Genomic DNA, 18,133 nt, shown 5'->3' on the forward strand with positions numbered 1-18,133 from the left:
AGCTCTGCAAAGTGCCCCCCCACTTGTCTGTGCCGGGCAGGTGGAAAGCCACTCAGTGTGTATGCACTGAGCGGCTTTTCACCTAGCTATGAACACGATTATCTCTGTCCATACACGCTGGGCATAGTCGTATGGACCTAAAATTGTATAGTCAAAATTGGAGATTAGCCAATATCTCACCATGTGTATGGGGTTTAATAGATATATCTGCCGATCAATTGAAAAATATCTACAGCAGGATTGGTCTCTGTGTTCTTCATTCACACTGCCCAATCTATTGGGAGTGATGTCACAACTCTGCGTGCGTGCATGCACCCTCCCATTGAGCTGTTGATCACCTGTACCCACAGCATGATTTGCCAATATGTATTTAGACACAGCCAATGGCCGATATATTTTTTGATATATTTACCATTGGCTGTGTTGCACAATGATGTACAGATATATCACTGGTACACTAAACACTGTATGCAGCATAAAAATAAAGCTGACTAACATCGGTGGGCTACATGCAAAAACAGTCAGTATTTACCCTGCAAAGAAACAATATAAATGCATTTGCTCTCCTTACACAGCAACATGGTTTGAGCCAGACACAAAATTACTTGATTTTTACTTTACTGAATCTGGTGCCCTCCTATTGACAGAGACCCCTTTTCATCTTAAACCAATTGAAAAAACCCGCTGCTCCACACTATGCACATACACTTCACTCATTACCATTGCCTGGTAGAGACCCCACACTTTAACCTCAGTAGAGCAAGCACTAAACTTTCTCTGCTTCTATGGTTGCTTTCTTTCCTTTTTATATTTCTTAATAGCACCAGAACAATACTGTCATTGTGCACAAGGTCACGCAACAGATAGTGCTGCTCCAATTACTACACAGTGCATTACCCACGTGGCATTAGCATGTGTGCACATGGTGCATTTGATGCCAATTTTACGTCATAAGTATAGTTAGCAACAGTTTCAATTGTATGCATGTGGGCATATTTATTAGGAAGTGCTTCCAGTGATTGTGACATTACGAATAATGGATCCAACTTACGCTGGGTACATACTGGCTGATATATCGGCCGTTCAACTGAACAGCCAATATATCACTGGTCCATCGGCCAGTGTATACCAATGATATGTTTGAGAATAACATTATATTGGCTCGGCTGTGTAGCACAGATGATAGCCTATAGTATCTATCTATCTATCTATCTATCTATCTATCTATCTATCTATCTATCGACACAAACTGCCCAATCTGTGTGCAGATATCTTTTGATGTGTACCCATCCTAAAGGTCCCCACACAGTAGAATGATTTTTTTTGGCCGATATATCGGACGATCGGTCGGAAATAGGACAATCGGGCAAAAAAAATTTCTAGTGTGTGGGGGTCTTAAGTTCTACTGAGGTGTCACTTAGGTAGAAGCAAGCAATAACTACGTTTCTAAGGTGGGCATTTGAGCTTGGAGAGAGATACAATTGGAAGAGATAAAGGGTGTGATTCAGACCTGACCGTTGAGGTACGAATTTGATACCCCAACCGATGGTGAGGCTTTGCGAATGCACACTTGCCGGGGCATTCACTCACTGATGGCCGGGCAGGGGGAGGTCGATGGGGTCCCCCCAGCCTTTCATGGGCATGCCCACAAGAATGTGTCCATGCCTGTTTGGGGCAGGCGGCTGACGTCTAGCATGGTCAAATAGTAAAACGGATGCAGGGAATGCTGGGATGTGTAGTTCAACAACAGCTGGAGTGTTAGCCATCACTGGCCTATAAAATGTAAGGAAGAAGCTGTTTGGTTGGTACTTTATTTCTCGCAATTTTATCTCTCTCCAAGCTTTGCTAAATTCCCCCTAAATACTGGATATTATCTAGTTATGCATCATGCTCATATATGAACTTTTGGTACTTATTATCTGGGCTCCCATGTTAAATGCACCCCATTTTTTCATACCCCCACTATCCAACTACGCATGGAGTTGATTTTATATAGCGTGGCGAGCGCAGCGAGCCCCGCGAGGGGACGGGGTCTCATAAGAAAAACGGGAGCCCAGATATTAGATAAGTACCGAACATTTATATAATCTTTCATAGAAAAGTTTAGAGGTAGAATCTAGCTTTATAATACAAATGGGCCAGATGCACTAAGCTTCAAAAGTGATAAAATGGAGAGTGATAAACAGCCAGCCAATCAGCTCCTGCCTGACATCTTTCAAACACAGTCTGTGACATGGCAGGTAGGAGCTGATTGGCTGGTGTTTTACCACTCTCTATTTTATCAATTTTGACGCTTAGTTCATCTGGCCTAATGTGTACAAAGTTCCCATTTCTAACATGCAAGTTTGCATCTTTTTAGATACAGAAGAGAAACCACAAACGATATGCATGAATTAAAGTAGCAGTTTCCTGTAAATATAACCTTCGGATTAAGAAAATCCGCCCACCAATTTTCCAAAGACCAAAACAAAGTTACACGTCTGTAAGTATTCCATAGACATGGAGTTCTATACAGAGACAATGGTTTATGTCACAAGTTCTCAAACTCGGTCCTCAGGACCCCACACAGTACATGTTTTCCAGGTCTCCTCACAGAGGGCCTTATTCTAGTTATCTCTTAGAGGCAAATTCCTTCTTAAATGGACAAAACCATGTGCACCACTGCAGGTGGGGCAAATTTAACATGTGCAGAGAGAGTTAGATTTGGGTGGGGTTTTCTTCAAAGTGAGATCTATATTGCAGTGTAGAAATAAAGCAGTCAGTTAGTATTTCTGCACCGAAACAAAATAACTCACCCAAATCTAATTCTATCTGCACCCGTTACATCTGCCCCCCTGCAGTACACAGGGTTTTGTCCATCTGAGAAGGAATTTGCCTCTAAGAGTGAACTAGAATAAGGCTGAGAATCACAAGTGAAATTATTAGCCCCTCCTGTGGATATTTTAAAATGTGTCAGTGAGTAATGAATGCACCAGTGCACCTGCTGGATATCCTGGCAAATGTGAACTGTGTGAGGACAGAGTTTGAGAACTACTGGTTGATAACCCTTTCAGACAGAAAAATTTGAAAATCCGGGCAAATACACAGCATTTCAAATGCCAGGTCATTTTTCTGGGAGCAGCCTGACCCCCCCCCCCCCCCCCCCTTTACGCAGAAGAACAAATTACTGTGTTGAAAATGTCTATCCGGTAATTTGCTGAATAACACAGGTATTTCTTCTGTGTGAAAGGGTTAACCCAGGTCATAAATCCCGTGTGCCCTCGAACTTGATCAAGTCCAGGGTCGGAGAAACGGGATTTACAACACGGGTGTGCCCTTTTGCACAGAGAATGGACCTGTGTTATTCATGAAATTACCGGGTAGAACTGCTTAACCCAGTAATTTCATTTTCTGTCTGAAAGGGGTACTATGTACATCCCATTTTGTTCTAAAAATGATAAATATATGTATATTTAGCATTGTTCTATGTAGGGGGAAATTGCTAGCAGAATGAGTACAAATGTCTATAACCAACAGTATGTTTTCAGACTTAATCATAGGTTAGCAATCCCTTGAAAAAATCAGGGGCGGATCCAGAAAAAAGTACCAGAGGGGAGCACCATGGCAGGGGAAAAGAGGTAAGAGTTCCGTGCACTGTAAAAGTGGGAGTGGCCTCACAATAGGGGCAGGGGAGAAGCAGTAGGTGACGCCAGAGAATGGGTGACTGGGGGAGATAGGGGTGACGTAAAAGATGACAAGGAGAGGCAGTGGGTGATGCCAAATAGAGGGTGACTAGAGAGGCAGATATAGACAGGCAGATAAAGTGGGGGATAGAGCAGCACAGAAGACAGAAGAGGTGACGGGGAGAGTCAGTAGGATATATTTTATATATATATATATATTTATTCAAAGAGTCAGACACTCCTCCACTGTGCAAGGGTACTGCCCGCTTGCCGGGTGCTCGTCACTGAGAAAAATTCTCACCTACAAGATCACCAATAAGGAGACATCACTCCAGGTCTCGTCTTCATCAGAAAAATGTATGTGCAGTCTACAGCCGTTTCAGGCATACACCAGTATCAGGTGGGGTATTTAATGGTTAGAGTTTGTGTTAGATTTTTAAGCCTGAGGAAAAAGTATTGAAACATTGCTGGAAGTTTAAATAAATTCACTGCGTTTGCAAAGAGATGGAGTGCCGACATCTACATACCTGCTTTTCCACGGGCACTCATAACAGAGTTAAGTGGCAGTGCTGGACCATTTGAGGCCAAAGAGATGGCGAGAGATTCACTGGGCTGAATGAGGGAGAGGACGCTATGACTTAACCAGCTGGGGGTTCTTACTGAGGGGAAGTTGGTAGGGAATTATTATTATTATTATATTTTTATTTATAAAAAGGCACCAGAAGTGTTTTGCAGCACCGTACAAAGGAACAGTACAGGGAGCCAAAACGTAACATTACGGTAAGTACATAACAAAAATAAAAGTACAGATGAAAAAGTAGTGAGGATGTGACCAACGTACCACTAGGGGCTGGTGGCCAAAGATGAAGATGAGTATGTGGACGAAGATGGTCGCTGAGTGGGAGAGCTGTAAGTGGAATGTGAAGAGATGACAGGAGGGAAGAGGGCCCTGCTCTGAGGAGCTTACAATCTAGTAGGAAGGGGATACAGACAGGTGACATGAGGTGCAATCAAGTGGGAGATGAATTAATGAACAATTCTTGTAAATATTAGTTAACCAAGTATTACCTGTTGAGAAGTTACAGGTATTAGCTTTCAGGTGAACACTGCATAATGTGACTGCACCTGGTAGTTTATTTTTACTCAAAATATTTGTACTCACAGGAGAGAAAAAGTAACTACAGTAAATGCCCAATGGTGTGAGTTAAGGTGCCCATACACGGTGCGATTGCTGTGTGCGAATGGTGATGCGCGCTCCCATAGACATCCCGTGGCACAGTTCAAAAAAGTACCTGCACATACTTTTTGAACTAGCTTTGGATCGCACACATTGCATGCGATTTGATGTAGTCCAAAATGCATGCAATAATCGCAGCGTGTATGGGCACCTTTAGTCTTGCTAAAAGTCATAAGATGTCTATATATGTAAAAAGAGCTGCAGTTGGAACATCATCCTGTGTAACAGAGGAACAAATTAAAGTGTCGGCAAAATACAGTCAGATAACAGTGCACAAACAACGCTTTTACTTGTGATTACACAGGACTGTGGAAAATGTTCTAAAAGTTTAAATAAAACCTGGCAATTCAGTATTACCAGGAGAAACAGCACAAAGCACAGCGTATCAATGCAAGGCTTTCATTAGCATTAAGTACTCAGCATGAAGGGAAGAAAATACTAATAACTTTCTTCTGCGCCTCAATAACAGATATACCGCTATACAAAGCTACTGATCAGTTTCACACAAAACAAAACACACATCTTACAGATTAAAACACAAATGTTAGTTATCACATTGTGTTTGTAAACTACAATGAAATCACAATACCTTATTGCTAATAATAAGCAACCAGTTTGTATAGTAAGGTGTGGGGATACAGTAGGAGAGAGTCGGAGATGGTAGAAAGAAGAAAGAGAATGATTACCTTTGTTACAAACAATCATGTATATTCATCCCATGTTACTGTGACTTGCTCCCAAACTTTCTGCTTGACAAGCTTGTTGTCTGGCGAGGAAGCTCCTCATTCTGTTGCTAGTGACTGAAGGGCATGTACACTGAGATGCAGTATCTGCTCTGACATTTTACCAGACTGCTCCAACACTGCTCAGGGCAAGGATCGCAATTTAAAAAAAAAAGTTTAAACAACTTCCCTTCTATCCACTCCCAAAGAGTTCCACCCTCTTTCTCATTCCAGCACCCTGTGACCTCCCCCATTATCCAGGACCTGGCTGCACTGACTGCACGAAGAAGTCAACAGGCACATGACTATTCCACTTCATTGTGCATCTTGTAATTGTTCAGAGCCTGATACAGGCTGGTGGTCACAATGCATGCTGCATTTTGCTAACCCCTTCACTGCCTTATATTACAGGTAGCGATTACACATCTTTATCACAGACACACACGACACATATTGTAGTCTAACGCAGAAGAAAGAATGCACTCTCCAGATTAGAAGTATTTTTAAGTTTCTTACATATCATGCCATCATGCCAATGTTTAGATTCAAGTGTGAATCTCTTTCAAGGCTATGTTATAGGCCAGGGGTTCCCAATCTTTTTTTAATCACGGCACCCTAGAGTATAAGAATTTTTTTCGCGGCACCCCTAGGCCAAATTTATTTTCATTAGATTTGATTTATATGCTATTCTTAGGGTCAGTTATGTGGAAAAGGGCAGGAATTGCTTCTGTTTGTACACATTTTATGATTGGCAGCCACCAGCACTGGTTTTGCTTATAAATAATTAAACATTAATAATCGCCCCATATCATTTTAAATATCATCTAGTGTGTACCCTCACTTAGTAAGTTTGCCGGTATTGCTCTGTGTGCGCATAATGAGAGATATCGAAGTGTGGCCCCGCAGCATCGCCATCGCCCAGCCAAATGGTCAGTGCAGACAAGAATATTCGGTACTCTTTACTTAGTTGGGCGCCAGCGATTGAAATCGCGGTCGTCGGGGGTAAAAATCGCGGTCATCGCGGGTAAATCTGGATGCCCGCGATGACCGCGATTACCGCGATTTTCCCATAGGGAACAATGTTAAAAAGGCTGATTGACCGCGATTTTACTGTTAAATGCCTCAATGGACCCGATTTGGCCCTAGGAATCAATGTTAAATGGGCCACAGAGCCCAAATAGGCACAATTGACCCTTAAATGTCCCCCCCAATTTTTAACGCCACCCCACGATCCACGCCAACCCGAAGCGTGGCGAGCGCAGCGAGCCCGCGAGGGGCGGCGGTACGCGTCCTCCGACCTTTTCATGCCCTACTATCCACTAGGGCGTGGAGTGAGAATATAATAGTGTGGCGAGCGCAGCGAGCCACCGAGCCCGAAGCGTGGCGAGCGCAGCGAGCCCCGCGAGGGGACGCGGATACCTTCACAGGTAGACGCGTCCCCTCGCGGGCTTCACAGGTGTCGGCGTCGCCACGGACACCTGTGAAGCCCGCGAGGGGACGCGTATAACTGTGAAGGTATCCGCGTCCCCTCGCCACGCTTCGGGCTCGGTGGCTCGCTGCGCTCGCCACACTATTATATTCTCACTCCACGCCCTAGTGGATAGTAGGGCATGAAAAGGTCGGAGGACGCGTACCGCCGCCCCTCGCGGGCTCGCTGCGCTCGCCACGCTTCGGGTTGGCGTGGATCGTGGGGTGGCGTTAAAAATTGGGGGGGACATTTAAGGGTTAATGGGCTCTGTGGCCCATTTAACATTGATTCCTATGGCCAAATCGGGTCCATTGAGCCATTTAACAGTAAAATCGGGTCCATCGCGCCTTTTAACATTGATTCCTATGGTAAATCGGGAGCATCGCGTCGCGGGCATCGCGGGTACATTTATGGCCGGCCGCGACGCGACCGACACGATTTCCATGTTTAACATGGGTTTCAATGGGAAATCGCGGGCATCGCGTCGCGGGCAGACATAAATGTACCCGCGATGACCGCGACGGGCGCCCATCTAGGTAAAGAGTACCGAATATTCTTGCTACACGGTGTATCTGGCCGCGGCTCCCGGGCTGGCAGTTAGACGTAGCAACATCCCATTTACAGTATATATAGCCAAACGACAATTATGTTCAGCAGGTCCAGAGATGTACCTGAATGATGTCGTTTACTGATATGGTGCAGTGTGCAAACTCAAGATCGGGCATAGCCGATAATGTTAACTATATCGTCCACAGCCACGGTCGCCTAGTGTGTATCAGACTCAAGCAACCTAAGTCAAGGTGCACACACACACTCGGTGCAATTTGAGTTTCCGATTTTCACTATATATAGTCAAAATCATAAAAAAAAGTAAGCACAAATCACATACAGCTTACGATGCTGATGCGCACCCCAGTGGGATCGGCATTGCAAAAAAAATACACTGTGCAGGCAAGTGACTATATTGTATAAAATCTACATTTCTAGTTTAGTCAAAATCTCAAATAAATACAGTCAATATTATATGGTCCTGGGCTCCAGGGATTTTTAGAGAAATCGCATAGTCAAAATTGTACAAATTGTACAATTGTAAAATCTCACAGTGCTCCCAAACTGCGTGCATGGAAATAATAGAACTATTGCCCATATGCAAAGTTTTTAATCTGACGAGTGCACCCTATACTGCTAGTCATTATCATTGACTACTTGCATCTACCTTATACTAGGCACAGAAAACGCATTTAGAAACAGGTATATATTCCTTTAATTGGATTAAAAAAATAAAGCTGCTGTAAGTACACACTAAACTATGAGTAACCAGCACGACATCCGGTACCTGGTGGGGAAAAGGCATACACACTTGCTGATGTGCAGGGCCCTCCTACCTCCATGTATGTTTGTTGTTACCCAATTTGTTCTTTCACGGTCTACAATTGTAAACGCAATGGAATCTGTTGTCTCAGGTAAAAGTATTTCTAATATTTGAAAGAAAGAGGGGGCACGTCACAGTGCCTTAAAATATCTATTTTAATAAGCAATCAGGGAAAAACAGGTCACAGGATTGCATACCAATGGTAATGGTCAGGCACAGCTTATTCATCAGCATGAATGATACAGCAGCCTCTTCACATTAGACCAAGCATGTGTCAGACCACACCCCATATGTGTTTCATCATCCAGACTTCATCAGAGGGCTGATGGCAAAATGCGTGGCCTGTAACATTCTATGATGTAAGAATACCACTGTATCGTTCATGCTGTATATGAGACCTTATGCTAATGAATGTGTGGCATCGAATCCTACCATTGCTATGCAAATCTTTGACTTGTTTTTATTGACTGCTTATTAAAATGGACTTTTAAAGCAGTATGGGTCGTCCCCTTGTTCTTTCAACTTCAAGAAGTATATAACTTTATGCCCAACTGCAGTTTCAGCAATACCAAAAAATTGTGACTACATGGAAATGTCCTGTTGCAGCCAAATTACACTCATACAGCAATCCCATAATTGTGCCAAACAGTCCCGATTAGTCTGTCATGCCAAAGCACTTATTGTAAGTAACTAGCACACTATAAGTGAACTAAGGGCCTGATTCAAAGATGTACGCAAACACGGTGGCTTCTATACATTGTACATCTTTTGATTGTTGGAGTTCTGTGCATGCTCAGTATCTGTAATTGGCATGTGCAGCTCTCTTCCTGTGACTAGAAAGGAATTAACAATAGTTACTGTAATTACTGAGCTCTGAATCATATGTTGCCCTCTTGGAGCTGCTGCTTAATGGGGAGTGGCCAAAACCCCTGTTGAATAACTAAAAAAAAAAAGAGAAAAAGGAAGCAGCGCTCACACTAATAAACCCTAGCAAGTGAATCAATTAATAAACAATTTAATAAACAATATATTTAAGATATTAAAACATGTAATTATGGATCAGGATCACGTGCTGAATCTATAAGGCCCAAAATATCAAGTATAACCTGCACTGTACCAATTGGTGAAAGTCCCAGTGTTGTCCAGTCAACTCGGCAGTAAAAGTCCTGGGTGTCGCTGGAGGGATCGGTCCAATGGATGGAAATGGATCTGTAACCTCACCAGATATACGACAAGCCAAGGACAGCCAAACAGATGAAACCAAATGGTCCTGGATGACGCTAGAGTGATCGGTCCAAGGATGGAGAATGGACCAATCTAAACCTCCCCAGTTATACGACAATAATTTCCAGACAGTTGGATCGACCAAGGACAGCCAGTGGATGGGACCCAATGGTCAGATAGTTAAGCAGGTGGTTTCCAAAAGGTTTTGGGTCAGCATAGATCCGGGTCCAATTCAGTGCCAACACATTTTGCTGGTCCAAAAGCCAGCTTTTTCAAGGACCGATCTCTCCAGTGACACCCAGGACTTCTACTGCAGAGTTGACTGGACAACACTGGGACTTTCACCAATTGGTACAATGCAAATTATACTTGATATTTTGGGCCTTACAGATTCAGCACGTGATCCTGATCAATAATATGTTTTTAATATTTTAAATATATTGTTTATTAACCCCTTCAGTGGCAATCCCGAGAATTTTCCGGGCTGTGCCTCGGTGCCCAGTCTGGCAAGCCTGGAAAATTGCAGCACTGAAGGGGTTAAAAATGTTTATTAATTGATTCACTTGCTAAGGTTTATTAGTGTGAGCGCTGCTTCCTTTTTCTCTCTTTCTGTGACTGTTAAGGTCACAGTGTCCCTAAGCTGTAACAGAATTGACAAATTGTAGCTATTTGGCATCTGGAGTGGCCAGCAGTGGACACAATTACAATAAAATGGCATCTTTTGTCATTAGACGCAGTATTAGCATGTTTTTGCATAATTGCTGCATTGTGATAGATGCTATTTCTTTATCAGGATTTATGATATTTCTCTACACCTATATTCATATACATTTGCACCCTGAGGATTGTATACTGTTCATATCTGTTTGGTGTTAGAATTTGTTTGAAAATGTGGTGACATTTTATAAGAGATACACTTTCTCAGTGTCACACCCAGGTCAATAACCCCAATCCCAGCTCGCTTGGCTGCGATCCAACATCTCTCTCCTGCTGATGGTGTAACACACAGGCTTCAATGGGATGTGAATGGGACATACAATTTGGATGCTTTTTACGCGACTGATCGCCACAAATCGCATAAAAAATTACCAAATCCCATGTATGTTGCCCTAAGACATTGATGCATATTGAAAAAGAGGTTTTGAATAAAAACCAATCAAAGGCACATTTGATTGGTTTTATTCAAAACCTCTTTTTTTGTATGCACGAGTATCGGGTGACACCCATACCCGAATTTAAACTAAACATAGGCTGCTGTTGCACAGATTGTCAGGATATGTCCAAAACACAACCCTTGTTTAATTGATGTACAGTATATTGCCCCATTAATGCCATTGTCAACTGGTACATAAGTATCTCTATTGAAACAGCCAGGAATGGAGCATCCATTAAATACAGCAAAGTGGTCATCTATGGCTCTAATGGTTAGGGAGCACATACAACAGAATACTGTAGCTTACATGTCAATCACCCAGCAAATGTCTTGCCCCTATGATGCCAGAAGCTAAGATAGAGGAGAAGCAATTAGCAGTTTCTTCCACATGCAGCTGTCTGATGATGCTCCTTGTGTCAGTGTACACACCTGGATTGGTGCCTGACTATGATGTACATTAAGAGCTTACTGGCAGAGGAGCTGATGTTCCCACCCTCGGCCCAGCCTAGTGCAAGCCCTGAAAACAGCTCAGAGTCCTAGGAATAAAATGACTGTTCAGATAAAGAATAATTGTTCAGTTGTTATACCAGGGCTCTATAAGAATGTTAAAAAAGTAATAATACAGAAAACAGCATGTGCCGGAGGGTACATCCTGGGGATTCTTTGAATTTTTTCCTTACTGGAATTTTCTCCCAGTCTGATGATGAGTGAGCAGAGGAATAAATCCAGCAGAGGAAAAATCCTGCCTGTGACGTGCCATGCTGCCCTGCTGGTGTAGATACTGTATGTCTCTCCAGAATAGAAATATTTGCTCCATGATGGCTAAATCTCATCCATTTCTAATCCCATCTCTGCAGTATTTTTTGCACTAGTTGCCAAAAATGTAAAGTAATATCCTCAAACATGATCTGCTACTGAAGTAGCAGATCATGTGTGAGATATACCACATATGCATTAGTACACTACTGTCCATGATAGAATTGTCTGCCATTCAAAAATCCTCTTCTGCATAAGCTTGCCACACAATACAGCGTTTGACTTAGGGCCTAATACATATTGTAGGCTATGGCCAATGAGGGTCATTCTGATTGGCTCGGTAAGTTGCAAAGCACACAGCTTACCGAGCGCCTGTGACATCATCCTGACTAATACACGCACCACCAGCATTATGGTACATCATGGTGCTGTATTCACGCTCGCAATGAGGATATCAAGTGACTGAAAGGAAGTTACCGCAGGCATGTCAAGGGCACTTTTTCTGGTCCTATATCTGCCTTCAGTTATGAGTTTGTATGTACAAAAACATGGTGTCTGCATCACTACTGCCACCCAAAGAGCTGATGTTCCTTGTTTTTGTGTATATTCACGTGTACGCAACTACACATGATAGCTTCTGTGGGCGTTTCTTTTCATTTGTGAGTGGCAGCATCACTTACTATTATCATCAGTTGCGAAGCTGAGAAAATTGCCCCTGCTAACGTATGTGCATACAAATATGAATTAGGCCCTCAGGAAAGAGGGTGATGTATGTTAAGTGGTGGAGGTGGTTAGATGTAGGAATATGGAAGAATATACACAAAATATTCCATGAAGTTGAGTTAAATGTTTAAAAAGCAATCAAATGGTTTCAAAACTTCTTCCATTACTTAAACACTGCATTTAAAGCATCAATGGATTTTGAATCATTAACTCAAAGCTTAATATGCAAGACATAAATGTATGTAGAAAATATATGTATGGACACATGCTGCTAAATGATCAGTATTTATTACGGGTATTATAACAGATAGGCCATTGTGTCATTTAAATTATAAACACATGTCCATTAACTTTTCTGAAATTATCAATTGCTGAAACAGTTTTACTATCAGAATTTATGGAATTTTGCAAATCCACACATCTGGCAGATCATGAAATTATATTCTCAATGGTACTGTATCTACTTATGTATAAATGTGTTGCTATCTGTGGGCCTGATTCAGACAGATGACTGCAAGTAATTAGTCACCCCTCTGAAGTCGCACATCCGTGAACAACTCTGAATAAACCTCTATACCTGGTGCGGTGATGCCACAAAATATTTTGTAGCAATTTTTCTACATTGTTGTGAAAACAACATTATGCTTAACTAAAGCCCCGTACATATGGGGAGATTCTAGCTAATATCATCCCGGCATATGGTCGCTGAACACCATGGGGGAAATTTAATAGGATGAGAGCTTCAGAAAGTGAAAGATTTGGTAAGAAATCTCCAGTTTTTCAATCGGCAATCATTTAAAACCAGTTTGATTTTGCAGTGTAAATGATTGCTGCTTTAAAAACCTGGAGATTTCTTACCAAATCTCTCACTTTCTGAATCTCTCATCCTATTAAATTTCACCCCATATTCCCCCGTGTGTACGAAGTGATCACTGGTCGTGACCAGCGTCTTCCCGGCCACCAGCGGCTCCCCCCCTGCAGTGTCTCATTTTCATCAGTGACCATCGCTGGTCGATGATGAATATGGGACACTGGGCGATATGCTACGCAGCTTAAGAAAAAATATACTAAACCAATATTTGGACCACTTTGTATTATCAGCAGGCACTGCTCCGAGGCATAACGTGTGTTTGAAAGAAGAACTGGACAGTTGCAGCACTGCAAATAGTTTCATTTCTCTGTGAAAGTTGGAGGTAGAGCTTCTGTCACCATAGAGAAGAATGTTTTCCATTTCATTACTAATTTACAAACCAACTACAACTTCTTCTTTTCTACATGTTTCTATGTGGTTTAGTATTTAGCTATTAGTTCCCTATTGTTCACATTCGATAGAACCATACAAAATGAGAAAGCAGAGGAAATAGTTTGTGTATTGTTCATTGAGGTTTTCAACAGTTGTGAAATCACAGGATCCGGATTATAGGTCGTCAGCTTCCTGGTTAGCAGTCAATAGATCGATAGCATATGGTCGACATGCAGAAGGTTGACACACAAATGACGACACAAAATGTTGACATGGCAATGGTTGGTGCATAAAATGGTCGACATGGGTTTTTCACGAATTTCTTTAATTGTTAGAACTTCTTTATACTTTACCATTCATGTGGATTATCATTGAGAGCGTTAAGGTGGCCCAAAGCAGGGCGAACAAAATGAGCTATCATTTAAAAAAACTCACGTCAACCTTTTGCTTGTGTCAACCTTTTCCAGTATCGACCTTGTGCTATTGACTGTCAATCCTATGATTCCGAATTTACAATGATCAGAGCTCTAAAATGAAACGATACTATACTGTACATATGTAATGCTACCTGCATCACCAGAGTGTACAATTTGGTTATCAGCTGTCTGGTATCTGCAGAGTCCTACATGCAGAACTTTCAGCAAAATTTGATCTAAATCGGCGGTACTTCTTTACTTTCACGGCGCCACTAGATAGGACAGATAGGATACTAGATAGGATACGATTTTGTATGCGATTTGACATAAGATATCGCATAAGATATAGGATAAGATTTACTATCCATTTCATTACCCCACTATCCACTAGGACGTGGAGTTGATTTTATATAGCGTGGCGAGCGCAGCGAGCCACCGAGCCCGAAGCGTGGCGAGCGCAGCGAGCCCCGCGAGGGGACACGGATGTTGTTTCAAAGCAAGTCCCCAATATTGCATGCCATTTGCATGCAATTCCATAAAATACATTCCGTGTCCCCTCGCGGGGCTCGCTGCGCTCGCCATGCTATATAAAATCAACTCCAGGCCCTAGTGGATAGTGGGGTAATGAAATGGATAGTAAATCTTATCCTATATCTTATGCGATATCTTATGTCAAATCGCATACAAAATCGTATCCTATCTAGTATCCTATCTGTCCTATCTAGTGGCGCCGTGAAAGTAAAGAAGTACCAAATCGGCTAATCTGCAGCCAATGTGAGTGGTCCAGTCGCGGGCAAGGAGGATGAGTCATCATTCCCACCACGTTCAAATACCTGCAACAGCACAGCGTCTCGCCCCCCCCTCGTGTACCGATCTCATGCCAAATTGGAACTATACTGTCTGAGTCTGAATTACCACACTAGCTCGCGGGGGTAAGAATATCACCTGCCATTGGACTGACCCCTATGTATGAGTGCATGCTGCAAGACAGGATTTAATCACAGTTTTCACATGTAGATTTGATCACCACAATACACACAGTTTAAAAAACTACTGCTATGGTTATACACACTGAGAATGGACACACTTTACAGGAAGAAGGGGTTGCAATAGCAGGTATGGATCAATTGGTTTACAACAAGTAGGTAGACAGGCATTAGGTCGACATCACTAGGTTGACATGGCTTAAGGTCGACATGACTGACTAAAGGTCGGCATGGGTTAGGTCGACATGGGTTAGGTCGACAGGGTCATTAGGCCAAAGTCATGTCTACCTTACTGCATGTTGACCTATCTGCATGTCGACCCAATGGCTGTATCCCGCAATAGCAAACATGGTCTTATTTATAGCGGTAGGACACTGCGGTACATATGAAACAAACTAATTTCCAAAACAATGTTAATTGTCATTGTGTCTGTCTGTGTTACACAACTAATAGAGATATTCCATTGCTCTTTATTAACAGTTGCAAAATTGTTCTAGTCTGGGTGACCTCATACTATACTGCAGCTGTTGTCAGAGAGACAATCTGTATATTGTGCTCTGAGTCTCTTATCTGTTGTTTTAGTGATCAGTGATGGGGTGAAAATTACAAACCAAAAAAATAGCCTTATGGGCTAAGGCAATGGACAATAGGAAACACTCCCAGAAAATCTGGTTTCAAAGAATTATTTGGGACAACTGGTATTTCAGGTTGTACAGCAAAAAATGTAAGGTCCATCCAAATGGGATATGCATATAGTAGTTTATAATTGACAGAAATATACAGTATTGTCATTTCTAAAGCTTGCATACAGTTCTCTTATCCTGTGTAAATGATCACTTAGGGCCTTATTTTGGTTCATTCTTTCTGACAAAATCCTTCTTAGATGGACAAAACCATGTGCACTGCAGGGGGGGGCAGATGTAACATGTGCAGAGAGAATTAGATTTGGGTGAGTAATTTTGTTTCTGTGCAGGGAAAATACTGACTGCTTTATTTTTACACTGCAATATAGATCTCACTTTGAAGTAAAACCCCACCCAAATCTAATTCTCTCTGCACATGTTACATCTGCCCCCCCCCTGTAGTGCACATGGTTTTGCCCATCTAAGAAGGATTTTGTCAGAAAGAATGAACCAAAATAAGGCCCTTAGTGAATGTGTTTACCAAAGAAAAGTAAACACCAGGAAACTATTAAGAACACATTCTTTTTAGACTTCCATAGCGAGGGCCAGTAGATAAATCATTTAGTGTAATGAAAACTATGAAACATCAGTACATCATAAAGAAACATCCAATACATTTCATCTTATAAGAACTACTAATAAAACAATGGAACCCTCAAATCATACCAACAGATCTGGCCTCCCTCATCCTCATCACTAGCCATGGCATAATGACCCATTTTTTCCATGACGAGCATGCGCACTGCATACACACCCGTAATCCCTACACTATACTACATGCTGCAGCATAGATAAGGGACGACTAATATATAACATCAATCATAAATATAGGAAATATTTATGATTGATGTTAGTAGGATCCCAAAAAATATATTATCTCTGTACACAGCAATAGAATTGATAGTTCAAGGGTATGTAACAAAAAACTCTTGCCTGAAAGCAGCTCTTATTGGAGCCTTTCCTGGCAAAGAGATTGAAACTAAAATAATATTATTTATGTATATAGGGGTGTATTCAATGCCTAGCAGTAATCACTGTTCCAGGCAAATCCTTGCCAGCTTCCCCAGAATGGTGAGGATCACCGCAAATGCAGCGAGCCCCCTGCATATAGAGTGTGAACCTCACCATTTTGACAGCCACACTCGCCGTTTCCAAATCTCTGAAAAGACCCAGCGAACTGGAAAACGACGTGTGAAGGGGGGTGACTTGAATAGTGACCCGAGAGCTATCGGCACTGCTCGCCGTCACAGCTCACCATATAGCACTGAATATACCCCATAGGTTTTTCTCCAAAGGACTTACAGTGGGTGAGTACCGCATGTGAAATACCAGACACTGCCAATTTACTGGTTGCTGCATGTAAGATACCCCTCCATCCATTCCTACTTATCCTATTGTTTTTCGTTTTCCACCCACCTCCTTTTAGTCTGTTAACTGTTATGAGTAGGGCCCTCCTTCCTCACGTACTCACATTACCTCTTTACCTCACCTGTGCTCCTGCCCTTTTCTTCCCTTCCTCTACTTCATCGTCAGTCTCCTGAACAATTTCGACACCTACTTCAGAACTGATGCTGATTTTAGTTCTACCAGCTATACCCTATTTATGCTGTATTTTATCAGCACACCCTGTATGTTATCTTGTAATTAGTGTTTTTTTGGCTAAGTACGTTGCTGCTACTGCTACTACTACTACTCATTCTCCTGTGCTGCAGTTTGGTGCAGCAAGGGTGCTGCCATCTTAGCTGAAGTCTGCTAAAACCATATGAGCCATTCACAACATCTCTACAGGCGCATTGGTTTAATTTATCCATCACCACCAGGTAAGGCAGCCATCTTTTGTGGCCTACCTAGGCTACAACGGGTGGAGTGGGCAACATGTGGAGATGTAATTACACTTTGGGGATATTGAGAGTAAAAAATATCATAGCACCATCAGTAGAATTATGTCCCTGAAAACGCAGCCACTGGGAGGATATAAGCAGTAATCCCAGAAGCTTCAAGTGCCTTTAACAAACATCTGTTCCCTGTAGAGTATCTTCAGAGACTGCATCCTAGGCTCCAGGATTAGCTTCTTGCTACTGTGCCTGGTATCTTGCTATTGGTGTTTACCCTGGTATTCTCCTGCTGTAAGTATTTATCCTGCTACAGTACATTAAATCTCCAGTAGTCATACTGGGATATCTGCACTGTAACCAGGAATTGCCAACCAAGATCACCATCGGCTCCCAGGCCGAGAGTTACCACCATCGGCTCCCAGGCCAAGATACCTCGTCATTGGTTTTCGGACCGATAGTATCACCATCAGTTTCCAAACCGACAAAGACCTCCAGTATTTGTATCTTACGGTATCCAGGTCATTTAGTACATACAGTTGGGTTCAGGAGACCAGGACAGTGTGCCATAACCTGCCAGTTGGGTGCAGCAAAGCTCCTTGTGGGGCCCGCTTGCAAAGACCACCAGAGATTTAGACGCAATGCCCTTGTACCTG

General features: G+C 42.4%; 1 protein-coding gene across 8 annotated transcripts in view; it reads right to left on the reverse strand.

The window, feature by feature from the left end:
- PSD3 (pleckstrin and Sec7 domain containing 3) overlaps nucleotides 1-18,133 on the reverse strand; it is a 525,478-nt gene that overhangs the window by 279,114 nt on the left and 228,231 nt on the right. The window contains exon 1 of one of the 8 annotated variants that reach the window (XM_083175297.1): nucleotides 5,586-5,779. The exons of the other annotated variants lie outside the window; for them this stretch is intronic. The gene's annotated coding sequence lies outside the window, so the exon portion shown is untranslated. Of the gene's footprint in view, nucleotides 1-5,585; nucleotides 5,780-18,133 lie in introns of those variants that run through there. 8 annotated transcript variants of the gene reach the window in all.

This window comes from Crinia signifera, chromosome 1, assembly GCF_055691185.1.
Source record: "Crinia signifera chromosome 1, ASM5569118v1, whole genome shotgun sequence".
In the NCBI taxonomy this organism is placed as follows: Eukaryota; Metazoa; Chordata; class Amphibia; order Anura; family Myobatrachidae; genus Crinia; species Crinia signifera.